Here is a 14,185-nt window from a genome sequence, read left to right as displayed (position 1 = left end):
GTAGCAGGTGAGATGCATCGTACCTTTAGCACTGAGTAGTCTGTATGGTCTAGTTTTTACCACTTCTGAGTAGTTTTTCAGGGAGAACTTCTGGGAGATTATGTAATCAGCTGACCTTGTTCCTTTAGGGTATGAAACAACACTTTTAGGGGCTTAGAAGACCTTGGTTTATGGACATATGAGATTGGGGTTGCAGTGCCCAAATATGTCTATAACAGTTTCCCCCTAAAGCATGAGGTCGTAAATCTTCTGATGTCGAGTGAAATGCTTTATCATGAGGATCCGAGGTTTTTCGAACTGGAAGGTGACCTGTAAGAAGAGACAATACAATACATTATCTTCATAATATTTTCATGATTTAGCTAAGGCGGGCATTCCCATGCTCAGCTTTATAATTTCATTTTCATGTACATAGGACAGACAACCGTCTGTGTGGCAGACTGATGATTCTGGTAGAGACATCATCCCTTAGCTTGGATGATCATCTATGCAGCTATGATGTAAATTTGATGTTTTTATTTTCCTGAATATATCGTAGCCAAAATGGATGAAACTAGATCCAGGGTCTTCAAAATCATTCAATCTTCGCCCAAAGTACAAGTCGATCCATGTGAAAGGATGTTCTGGTGTCGAACATGGAAAGACATCGCCTCATTACCAGCCAATGATGTAAGATGTTAACAGGTGTGAGAGGAATCACCGATAATGATAATGACCCTCAAGGTATTGCATTATAATTCACGTGGTGTGAATACATGAGTTGATGTCGAACACCACGCAAAATCTTTCGATCGAAGGCCATTGATGTAAACCTGTCGCTGGAAGTGAGAAACTTGCCATTGAGGCATGCAAGCTTCAAAGTACTGAAAGGGTTGTTCCTAAGTCGACTTCTTGGATAATGAGCTGATGTCGACAAGAAGTGATCCGTCGTAGGAGGGCCGTAATGAATCCCACATCTACGACACTGAATGGAGCAAATGATTTTGTGGAGGTGAAAACGATCTGATGATACAAGGTTCAGGGTGGCGGTCATGAAAGAATGAAGCGTGAAGGTATTGCAGTGGATGAGACATAAGCTGGGTTGGTGAATTCTCTGAGTGACTTCTCTTGAACATATCGGCGACATGGAAATGGATTGGTAGTGTTAACCCCAAAAATGGATGGTATAGAGGACCAATGGTGATATGACCGGTGAACGGAATAACCCAACCCGACTCAATCATGGTGATGGAGCGAAAGTGTCATGTTCAAGAGAGACCTACTACCAATAAAGTTTCTTCAAGTTTTCTTCCCAATTTTTCCCGAGTCATTGCTGACCAGTACCTCTTTATTTTTGTCAAGCTTGAGGAGGATAACATATGCTTGTTCTATAATTTTCCCTTCGGGCAAACCCATCGCTATGTTTTAACGAGCCTAGCTATAGTGAAACTCTCTCTTGTCTGCATGGACAAGTTTGTCGCTATTGTTTTAACGAGTTTAACGACAAAGATAACTCAGTCCTTTTCAATTGTAGAGAGTCTGAAAAGAGACGGAAAGGAAACTCTAGTAATCATTTCTCGTAATATAATCGCTTAAGTCCGAAAAAGTATAAAATAATACGAAAGGGATGAATTTTCGATAGTTTTAACGAGCCTAATAAGACAAGCGCTCGATCTTTTTATGTAATGATCCCTCAGGTCCAAAAAGATTAAAATCTAGAGGAGGGATGGCACTTCCAATCACTTTAATGAGCTGGAGAGGCCAATTGCTTGGCAATATTTTCATATTTTGCGAGTCAGATGAAAAGAGCTTAAAGGAGACTCGTTTTTTGAGGAACAAGTGATGTTTTCGAATAGCAACTAGTTCCAGGTAAGGTTTGGAACTTTTCAATCACAGTAGTGTAAAGAAGGTGGCTAATAGGATCACTCATCGCAACTGTTCCTCAAAAGGGGTAAACAATCAAATGGAGGCATATGATCGGCTAAAAAAGAGTGGAGGTGATGGTAAGAACACGACCAAGGTTCAAAATATGATAATTATGCAATCGCAATGGTTATTTACCGAAGGTGGGTTCATTTTTCAATGAGCTTAAACTTTGGTGGAACATATGCTCACTGCTAGGTTTATTTTCTTAACGAGCTTGAACTTCGCGTAAAACTGCTCGTGCAAGTCGTACAATAAGGATATCTCATCGATAGGTTAATTTTTTAGGGAGCTTGCCCCATTCAAAACTTTGCTCCAGAGCCTTTATTATGCAAGATAGGAACGACCCACCTACGAGGTTAAAGGGTTGAGGGCCTACAAACTAAGGAAATAAGCCTACAAACTATGGAAACAAAAGGTCACTTTTCACTTGCATGAAAAAGGTTTGCATGCCCCTAGGTATAAATAAAAGTAGAGTTTCCAGGTTACCATATGAAAGTTCTCGCATTTGCAAGATTTCTCCATTCGCATTTGCAGACAAAACACTTCCTTGGCTCTGTCCATCGAAATAGAAAAAGGTGAATGGTGGGACGCATCCACTCACATAACTTTGACGAGGGAATCTTATTCCAATCTAATCCCATTTTCCTAAACGGATGGGTGTGTCAAACTAGTCATATATCCTCTGCGGAAACCTACCCTATACCTAAAGTTTTCCTACCAAATCAAACCAGGGTGCATGCCCCTTGTGTTTCAGTCATAATCACCGAATCACTCGCGCTCATCAGGTGGATGGACTGGATATTGATGAGACATTCCTTGCATAAAATGACCAGTTAGGGACGGCATTTGACTAATAGCTGTGTTTGAACCAGGGAATGAAAGCTGGTCAACTAGGTGGACCACTCTGCCTTCATGTGGAAAAAACATCACTCGAAAGAGCGAGGAAACAATAGCTCCCATGCTATAAATGTAGTCACGCCCAAGGAGTAGATTGTAATATAAAGGTCCTTGGACTACCATCACGTTTAGTTGAATGGTTTTCCTTCTCAAAGTTATAGGAAAATTTGGAAGGATCCCTAACGGTCGACTGGTTCCTTTGTTGAAGCCTATCAGATTTTGAATCTTAGACAGAAGCGATGGCGAACTAAGTGATTTACAAGCAGTTGAGGAAAGGATACTCACAGAAGCCCCTTCATCTATGATAGTGCCAACCATGATCATTCTGTAAGCTTGTACTATGATTCAGAATGGTATGTTAGATGGTAGGCGAGGTCTGCCTAGTAGATTCCAATTGAAGGAAATGACTAGATTGCTTAGAGGAGGGACCAAATAAACGACCGGGTAAATCTCTGACGAACTTCCTTCCTACGGTAAAGGAATGGGTAGATTGCCCCCATGTTCATCGAACTCTGTGTTAACGAAAAGAATTTGAATGGTGTCATCCTCTGTTATGAAACCAGCTCAAGAAAAGATAGAAAAGATAGATCAACGCCTTAGAATTCAGCCTCTTCGAGGGGGCAACCTCCTTTACATTACATAAATGAACAATTCTGGGATGATCCAAATGACAAAACCTCCTTTCTATATATAGGAGTCTAAGGAGTCACAATATAATCCAGCCGACCTAACAATAATAATATAAAGCCACAAAAATAACAATAGAGGGATTCTATGGGGCACAGAAATAACAATATGGGGGTAATAGGGGCACAACAATATAAATAAGGGGTATAACTACAATAGTAATGGGGTAATCACTAGTATTATAGGGACCCAACATGCCCCTCTCCTTCAAAAAAGTGTTGTCCTCAACGCTTGAGTAGTTCTGGATACTTCTGCATAAAATTCTCATCCTCCCATGTGGAATCTTCAGCGGATAAGTTCTTCCACTTGATAAGATACTCTGAAATTGATCGATTTCGTAGCTGTCGAGTTCTTGTTTCTGTGACTGCTTCCGGTTCCAATATAATTTTTCCTTCCTCGTCAAGTTCTGGCAATATTGTTTGAATTGGGAGCTTGTCACCTATAACCTTCTTTAAACATGAAACATGGAAAACTGGGTGCAATCGAGAAGCTGCAGGAAGCTCCAATTTGTATGCCATAGTACCAATCTTTTGCAACACCTTGTACGGACCATAATACTTTGGTGATAATTTATTATCCTTCTTAGCTTGCTTTAGGGACATTTGCTTATATGGTTGTAGCCGTAGGAATACCCAATCACCTACATCAAAACTTCTTTCACTGCGATGTTGATCTGCCTGTTGTTTCATTCTATTTTGTGCCAACACGAGGTTATCCTTTAAGAGTTGGAGGACTTGTTGTTGATGTTCGATGTGATGTTCCACTGCCTGAACCTTAGAATTTTCTCTTAAATATGATGTGATGGATGGTGGTTGATACCCATAAAGTGCCATAAATGGGGTCATTTTTGTTGCTGTATGGAAGGAAGTGTTATACCACCATTCAGCCAGAGGCAACCATTTGACCCATTGTGTCTGTTTATCAGATACAAAGCAACGAAGATATCCTTCCAAACATTTGTTTACTATCTCAGTTTGCCCATCAGATTGAGGATGATAAGATGAGCTATGAGCTAACTGAGTACCAAGACAAGAAAATAATTCTGTCCAAAAATTTCCAGTGAAAATGGGATCTCTGTCACTTACAATAATCTTTGGGTTTCCATGTAGCTTTTGAACTGTTTCCATAAATGCAGTAGAAACTGTACTGGCTTTAAATGGATGTGATAATGCACAAAAGTGTGCATACTTGGTAAGTCTGTCAACTACCACCATGATGACACTCTTTCCCTCAGACTTGGGTAAACCTGTGATAAAATCCATTGAAACCTCCTCCCAACGTTGGCTTGGAATGGATAAAGGTTGTAATAGACCCGGTGTCTTAATTGTTTCAACTTTATTTTGTTGGCAAACCAAACATTCCGCCACAAACTTTTGAATATCTGATTTAAGGCCATCCCAAAAAAATTCCTTCTTAACCCTGTGGTAAGTTTTTAAAAATCCTGAGTGCCCTCCTAAGGGAGAAGTGTGCAATTCCATAAGAATCTTTTGTTTTAGCTGGGAATTCTTACAGAGGTATAAGCGATCTTTGTACCATAACGAATCATTTTGCCAGCTAAATGTATCAGAAGTACTGGAATCTTGTTGTAGCTTTCGAATAAGTGCCCACACTTCTTCGTCATTCTTCCATTCCTCCCTTGCTTCGTTTATCCAATCTGGTTGGATAATAGAAATGGCACACAACAATGCTTCCACATCCTCATCCTTTCTTGAGAGTGCATCTGCCACCACATTTTGCTTCCCTTTTTTGTAGATGATTTCAAAGTCATAACCCAACATCTTTGTGACCCACTTTTGTCGCTCTTCAGAGGATAATCTTTGTTCTAAAAAGTATTTAAGGCTATCATGATCCGTTTTTACCTTGAAGTGTCTTCCCATTAGGTAGGGTCGCCATTTCTTAAGTGCATGGAGTATTGCCAACATTTCCTTCTCATAAATAGCTTTGCTTAAAAACTTTCCCTTGATTGGATGACTTTCAAAAGCAATGGGTCTTTCATCTTGCATTAGAACAACACCAATTCCATTTCCTGAAGCATCACATTCCACAATAAAGGAAGTCCGGCGTAGCTAAGACCGGTGCTTGGCACATTGCCTCTTTAAGATGTTCAAAGGCCTTTGTTGCTTCCGGAGTCCATGAAAATGAATCTTTCTTCAATAATGTTGTTAGAGGTGCTACTATTCTCCCATAATTCTTAACAAACTTGCGATAATACCCTGTCAACCCAAGAAATTCTCACAAATGCTTTATGGATGTGGGGATTTTCCATTCCTTAATGGCTTTAATTTTGCTAGGGTCTACCTTAACTCCTTCATGAGATACAATATGACCCAAATATTCCACCTCCTGGACTCCAAAGAAACATTTGGATCTTTTTGCATATAATTGTTTCTCCTCCAATAGTTGTAGCACCCTGTCAACATGTTCAACATGATCCTTCCAAGACTTGCTGTAGATTAGTATATCATCAAAAAATACTAACACAAATTTTCTAAGGAATGGTTTGAAAATTGAATTCATCAAACCTTGAAATGTTGAAGGTGCATTGGTAAGGCCAAAAGGCATGACCAAAAATTCATAATGACCCTCATGAGTTCTAAATGCCGTTTTCGGAATGTCTTCAATCTTCATTCTGATTTGATGATATCCCGAACGAAGATCCAACTTGGTGAAGTAAATTGATCCATGCAATTCATCCAGTAATTCATCAATGACAGGAATGGGGAACTTATCTTTAATAGTGAGCTTGTTGAGCTCCCTATAATCTGGACACATGCGCCATGATCCATCCTTCTTGTGCACCAATACTACTGGAGCTGAGAAAGAACTTTGACTCGGTTGAATTATACCAGCCTCTAGCATTTCTGCAACCATACGTTCAATTTCACTTTTTTGGACATAGGGATATCTGTACGGCCTGATGTTTGGAGGAACACTTCCTGGAATCAGATGAATAGCATGATCATGATCACGCATAGGTGGGAGACCTTTGGGAGTCTCAAATACCTTGGAATGATTGTCCAGGACTTTTTGGAGATCTGGAGAAATAGATGATTCCAATGTGGAAACATCTAGCGAACATAATTGTGCAATTACACCTCTTTGCTCCTTTTTTAGAAGCTTTGTCATGCCATTAGAGCTGATTATCTTTCCTGGTTTCCCTGCAATACCCCTTAATTCAACTTCCTTTCCTTCCGTAGAAAATTTGATGAAAAGTTCTTGAAAATTAAAAGCTATTGTACCCAAGGATTGTAGCCATTGGACTCCTAGTACAACATCAGCACCTCCCATTGGAATGGAAAGCATTGGGCTAGTCAATACATATTCTCCCATGGATAGCTTGATATTATGGCACTTTCCAGAGCAATTTATTGTTCCTCCATTTGCAATCATCACTTGACACTCTGGTGCTGGATATAGGAAGCAATTCAATTCTTTTGCTACCCTACAATGAATAAAATTGTGGGTGCTTCCTGAATCAATCAACACTATTACCTTTTTCTTCTTGATTTGTCCTTCTATCTTGATGGTTTGAGGAGTGGTAATTCCCGCCAATGCATTACAAGATATGGTCGGATTTATTTGTTCTTCATCTAGGCTTTGTTCCTGGAGTATATCTTCTTCTTTTGACCTTTCTTGCTCCTTTTCTTCTTCCTCTTCACAATCTATGTAGAATAATTTCTTCTCAGCACACTTATGACCTTTAGTGTATTTGCTATCACAACTGTAACAAAGCCCTTTTGCTCTTTTTTCTTCCAATTGTTGTGGTGTCAACCTTATAGGTTGTGGAAGACTAGGGGCAACAACACTTCCGTCTTTATAGTTGTGAGTGGTATGCTTCCTGGTTGCCATAATTTTGCTTTCCATTTTTCTTGCTAACCTGAATGCCTTCTCTAATGAATCAGGTTCCCAAAGGCGAACATCATGTTGGATATTATCCTTTAAAGACCCTATGAACACATCAATCCTATGCTCCTCTGGAATATCTTTTACCCTTATGTTCAATTTTTGGAACTCCTCAATGTGCTCCATTATTGAACCCTTTTGTTTGAGACTTATCAATTGGCTAAAAAAAGTGTTGCTTTTTGTATCCTCATAATGTGCTATCAATTCTTCCGTAAAAATTGCCCAAGTGATAAATTGTTTACGAGAGCAAAGCCATTGATACCATACAAACTGATTTGGTTCCAAATATACAGTTGCCATACGTACCTTTTGTGTGTTTTGCACATTATTGAGATCGAAGAATTGCTCCATCTGTAATATCCATGTGGCGGGATCCTTGCCATCAAACTTCCTCATATCGATTTTTGGAATATGGTGATTCTTCGATCCAACATTAGCGTCTATGGAATCATGATTAACATTTCTTTTGTTCTCATCATGAGTTTCCTTTACTACCTTTTCACCATTAGTGACCCTTTCTTGTAGCAACTTCTTCAATTCTTCCATGTCTGTCTTCAAATCTATCTTCAAATCTGCCATCGAATCCTCCATCTTAGCTTCCATGCCCTTTATCTTAGATTCCACGCCATTTATCTTAGATTCCACGCCACTTATCTTAGCTTCTGTTAGCTTTTGTGAGCGTGACATTTGTTGCACTTGTTCTTGTAATTTTGATATATCATGTAGCATTTCTTCCTCTTCTTCATGAGTCATGCTAGAGCTTTCAGGTTCCTTACTAGGTGTTTGCATTTTCTTTCCTCGGGGCATCAGTTACCGATAATAATGCTTTACTATGCCCTTTGAATTCCGTTAAACCAAGCTTACACAAAAAATTAAAAAAAAAACTACACACCTTTTTTCACTTTATAGAAGCCTGATATTGAATCTGATGTATCTCTGTAATTTCGGATCATCCAGTTCTGAAATTTCTACCTGTAGTAGCCTTCTGCGTCCTCTTTCCAATGCCACAAGTCTGAGCCAAATTGGATTCTCCAAGGAAGAGTTATGTGAAATCTCCCACAGTGACTTGCTTTTAGACTGGTTCAGTAGAGCGAACTTGTACGACGTGCCACGAGTCACTGTTTCAACCTTTGAATCTGAAACCCACACACAAGAAACTACAGTCCGTCCTCTTTCTGTACCTTCTTACGAAATTTCAATCCGATCCCCAGAGAGAAAGTTATGACGATTTTTCCCAGGTCACCTGTTTTGAATGTAATTCAGGAGTCTGCAAAAAGACCAACTTCCTCAGATCATATCTCCGCAAATATCGCGCAAAAAGCTCTGAAATTCGGACCCAAGGTTCAGCGCGATTTCTTCTCAAATGGGTTTTTTTTGCGACTTCTGAAACGTCACAGAAAAAAAGTTATAGCGAAAATTCCACGATGACCTGTTTGGAGCAGCGAAACCCTAGAATCCAAAGCTCTGATACCAAATGTTATGAAACCAGCTCAAGAAAAGATAGAAAAGATAGATCAACGCCTTAGAATTCAGCCTCTTCGAGGGGGCAACCTCCTTTACATTACATAAATGAACAATTCTTGGATGATACAAATGACAAAACCTCCTTTCTATATATAGGAGTCTAAGGAGTCACAATATAATCCAGCCGACCTAACAATAATAATATAAAGCCACAAAAATAACAATAGAGGGATTCTATGGGGCACAGAAATAACAATATGGGGGTAATAGGGGCACAAAGATATAAATAAGGGGTATAACTACAATAGTAATGGGGTAATCACTAGTATTATAGGGACCCAACATCCTCATTCTCTTTGGTGACTGTATCATCTGAAGGTGGACCCTCTGAAGACAAGACTGGGTTGACTGCTGTCTTGACCTGTTGACTTTGGTCCAGTGTGGACTCAAAGGGTTTATCTTCAATGATAGGTGCTTCGACCGACAACAAAGGTGTGTTAGTCGGATTTTCAACTAGCGATGAACTCAGCAAGAGTTTCTTGTATCCAGGAGGAAGTCGCTGCGGTGACGCAGGACGGTTATCCAAGACTCTTTTAGCTTCATCCAAGAAGGGACGACGGTGGAGGGCATGATCGCCTTCACACAGTCTACAAGGAAATTTAGATCTTCCATTTTGTCCATTGACTTCGTTTTCACTAGTTGACAGTGTACTTTCAACATGATCATCAGAGGTTGAGGACACCAGATTATGCAAGCGGGGAGACTAGTCCCTTAAGATCCATGGGATGCAAGGACAATCTCTATGATAGTGGTCTCCTTTGCAAATGAAACATGGAGATTTGGGTTTGGATGGTGCAGTGTGTGGATTTTTTCCAGACGATGCATGGTTTCTCCCTTTCGCCATTGGCTTCTTCTTCTTCTTCTCCTTCCCTTTCTTCTTCTTCTCAGTTACTTGGTTTTTAGCGTTACTGGCTTCACCAAGCGAAGAGGAAGAAGGAGAGGGAGAAACAAACAAAGTAGAAGGTGGGGGAGTGACTTCAGGATCATTTGGTTGCTGATTTGATTACTGAGGAATCACGGTGCTTTGAACGTAGAGGTCGAGAAAAGCCATACTGGCAGGCCAATTGTAAGTCTTGGAAGGGACAATGTAGCCATATGAGGTGCACCAACATCTCCCCAAGAGGAGAAGGGACTAGGATTCCCCCAAGGGGAAATCCTTGTTTCTAGACTCCATTTACTCAACTTAAGACCAATGAGGGAATAGTGACATTTTTCCGATTAAAATAATTTTTATGACGCTTTGACACAACTTGATTTTTCAATTTTTAAGAGTCAAGAAAAAGCTAAATATGACTCTAGTCGCCTTCAATTTTTAATGAGCCTGAAGTGACAAGTGCTCAGATGGATCTTTTCTTTTAAGAAGTCTGAAAAGGAATGAAAGTGACTACTCTAGAAATCTAGATAGGCGGATTACCAAACCAATCACAAAACTGTAGAATACTTTTTATGGTATGGCAGTCAATCTTCCTGAATGCTGTGTTTAGTGCATTGCGATCGATAAGGTGGCAGACATGGATTCCTAAAGATAAAGGATATAGCCTATTGTGGTCTCCCAATATATACTCGACGGTACGTTGGAGCACAAGTCTGTACTGGCACTTGTCATATCAAAGAGGAGGAATCACCCAACCTACGATGAAAGTGATAGTTACCAGGCTTTATGACGGTGGAATACGTCTCTAGCCTAGACTTCTAGATGTTGTGCGTTAGGTTCCAAAGTGTTTTTATGTTCATTGAAATTTATTTTACATTTGATCTTTCTTAAGAACTTTTCCTTTAAGGTTCACCGCGTGATGTAGATATACAACTCCTAAATATGCAATCTAAGATGATAAATAGTCGTTTACTTTCTTTTGCAATGAAAATCCTAGCTACTAAGGAGAGAGAAGTAAAATCCTTTCAACATAGAGCAGAGAGCACACACTAAGATGCACTGTCCTAAATCAACAAGCAGTCTAAATGCAAATGCACATGCATGTATTTGTTTTCCTCTTTCTTAATGTGTGAATAACAAAAAGAACGTTAAGTACAAATCTGAACTATTCTTCTTTCACAGCGACAGTACTAACAATTTTCTTTTCAAAAACGAAAGGAAGACTAAGACGACACTTTGCGATTTCGAATTTAAAAACTGCTTTTGACACTTGAAATACTAATAATTCAAATCAAATACAATGGAAAAAGTGTAATCGACTATCAAAAAGAGGAAGACTCTTTTCTTTGACTGAAAACGACACTTGCGACACTTTCAAATCAAAAGACGACAGTTCGATTAAGCTACTGTTTTCCAAGGAGAACTGTAAATGACGAAAAATACATAAAAAAATTCACAATTCTTTATCAATGGAGGTTGAATAATGCAAAGGAAGGGAGTTTCAATAGTGATATACTGATCACAGACAACAAAACTACTGAATAAAGCTGAAGACAATGAAGAAAAACCAAAATCTGGAGGCAGAAACAGTCTTACCTAATCATCGCACCTGTAACATAGGGAAACAGGGATGCATCTCACCTATAGCACACGGGAGGTGTGATGCATCTAGACTGCCAATGAGAGACAGTGTGATGGTCCCGGAACGAGACTGAGCTTGGTTTTTGCTCATAGTTTGTAGCTAAGTTTAGGGGTTTAGGCTGAGCTAATGATAGACAGTAAACACAAAGCACAGGAGCTGATCTAATGAGGTTACTTGAGCTACCTCCAAGGCACTTAGGATGTTTGCAAGTCAGTTGTTCAGTTCATAAACAAACCTGGAGATTGACTAAAGCATCGTTGATCTACTTTGCACTTGCATAGCAAATACAGTTCAAAGGCTAGCTGGCTTAACTTCAGGCTCCATCTGTATTTTATAAAGCAAACAAAATAGAAACAAGCAAACAAGCTATTCACTCCCCAGTGGAGTCGCCATTTTGTTATCGGGAAAACTAGTGTCCATTCAGAGCTACTAGTCCCACTAAGACGGGTAGCTATCTTAGAAACAAACAAACTAAAGTTACTTGTGTTTTCCTTTATGAGAGATATATGAGAGAGAAGCAGAGAGTACCAACCTCAGTCTTTCGCTTGGCTCCTTACTTGTTTCCTCCCTCCTTTAACAGAGCTTCGCCACTCCTTCCTTACTTGTCCCGCTTCAACGAACACCTATAGAGTCAAAGAAACATAATACCATCAAAGCATAGAGATCTATAACCATAAACAATATAGGATTAGATGTATATTAACCATACAAATGCATATATCAATACAAGATTTAGAGATATATAAGAATATGGAGGAAAACTCAAATAGCTTTATTGATAGAAGTAGTAGAAGAGAGGATTACAACCCATTGGTCTGACCCAATGCCATCCTCCTAGCTTGAAAGCCCTCTTCACCTCATGAAAATCTAGATCACCCAACACTATGATGTTTCATAGAGAAACCAACAGCACTTCCTTACAAAATTACAAAATTCCAGCCTTTAGATCTCTAGGATGAGGGATCCATATATAGATATTTGCAGGTGGGTGAGTCAGCTTTTGGGATTTAGATTAGTGTCATCCCTCTAATAGTTCTTGGTTCCACTTGGAGATTTCATGATCTCTTACTCATCCTTGGGCAAATTCAAAGAGGCAAGTGTCAAATGAGCAGTTTCTAGAAGATTCTCTGGGTTTCCACCTAGCAAACTGCTTCTACCATTTGTCTGCTCTCACTCATCGCACCCTACAGAAGGGATTTTCAGTATGCATTGCACTTTTTGCATGTAGCAAGTGAGATGCATCGCACCTTTAGCACTAAGCAGTCTATATGGTCTAGTTTTTACCAGTTCTGAGTAGTTTTTTAGGGAGAACTTCTGGGAGATGATGTAATCAACTGACCTTGTTCCTTTAGGGTATGAAACAACACTTTTAGGGGCTTAGATTCCCTTGGTTTATGGAAATATGAGATTGGGGTTGCAGTGCCCAAATATGTCTATAACACTACCTAATGGGAAGACACTTCAAGGTAAAAAATGTCCCTCAAGAAAGCTATTTATGAGAAGGAAATGTTGGAAATACTACACGCACTTGAGAAATGGAGACGTTACCTAATGGGAAGACACTTCAAGGCAAAAATGGATCATGATAGTATTAAATAATTTTTAGAACAGAGATTACCCTCTGAAGAGCAACAAAAATGGGTCACAAAGATGTTGGGTTATGACTTCGAAATCATCTACAAAAAAGAGAAGCAAAATGTTGTGGTAGATGCACACTCAAGAAAGGATGAGGATATGGAAGAATTGTTGTGTGCCATTTTTATTATCCAACTATATTGGATAAATTAAACAAGGTATGAATGAAAGAAGGATGAAGAAGTGTGGCCACTCATTCAAAAGTTGTAGAAGATCCCAGTTCAAAAAATATTGCCAGAACTTGACAAGGAACGAAAAATCATATTGGATCCTGGAGAAGTCACAAAAACAAGAACCCAACATCTACGAAATCGATCAATTTTAGAGTATCTCATCAAGTGGAAGAACTTACCTGCTGAAGATTCCACATGGGAGGACAAGAATTTTATACAGGAGCATTAAGAACTACTCAAGCGTTGAGGACAACACTTTTTGAAGGAGAGGGGCATGTTAGGCCCCTATACTACTACTATAACCCCTTATTGTTATTAGTACAACCCCCTTATTATATTGTTGTACTCATGTAGTCCCCATATTGTTAGTATTGTGCCCCATAGAAGCCCACTATTGTTATTATTGTGCCCTTACATTATTATTGTTATGTCGGCTTTGATTATATAATGACCCCTTAGTCTCCTATATATAAAAAGGAGGTATTGTCATTTGTATCATTGAAGAATTGTTCATTTGTGTAATGTAAAGGAGGTTTCCCCCTCGAAGAGGCTTATTTCTAAGGCATTGATCTACCTTTTCTATATTTTTGTGAGCTGGTTTCATAACAAATTGTTTCTCCTTCAATAGTTTGAGCACCCTGTCAACATGTTCAACTTGATCCTTCGAAGACTTGCTGTAGATTAGTATATCATCAAAAAATACTAACACAAATTTTCTAAGGAAGGGTTTGAAAATGGAATTCATCAAACCTTGAAATGTAGAAGGTGCATAGGTAAGGCCAAAAGGCATGACCAAAAATTCATAATGACCCTCATGAGTTCTAAATGTTGTTTTTGGAATGTCTTTAGTCTTCATTTTGATTTGATGATATCCTGAACGAAAATCCAATTTGGGGAAGTAAATTGATCCATGAAATTCATCCAATAATTCATCAATGACAAGAA

The sequence above is a fragment of the Pinus tabuliformis genome, chromosome 2_2, assembly GCF_031772625.1.
Source record: "Pinus tabuliformis cultivar Carrire ecotype Pingquan chromosome 2_2, CPIR1, whole genome shotgun sequence".
Taxonomy (NCBI): Eukaryota; Viridiplantae; Streptophyta; class Pinopsida; order Pinales; family Pinaceae; genus Pinus; species Pinus tabuliformis.
This window is presented reverse-complemented; position numbering follows the sequence as displayed.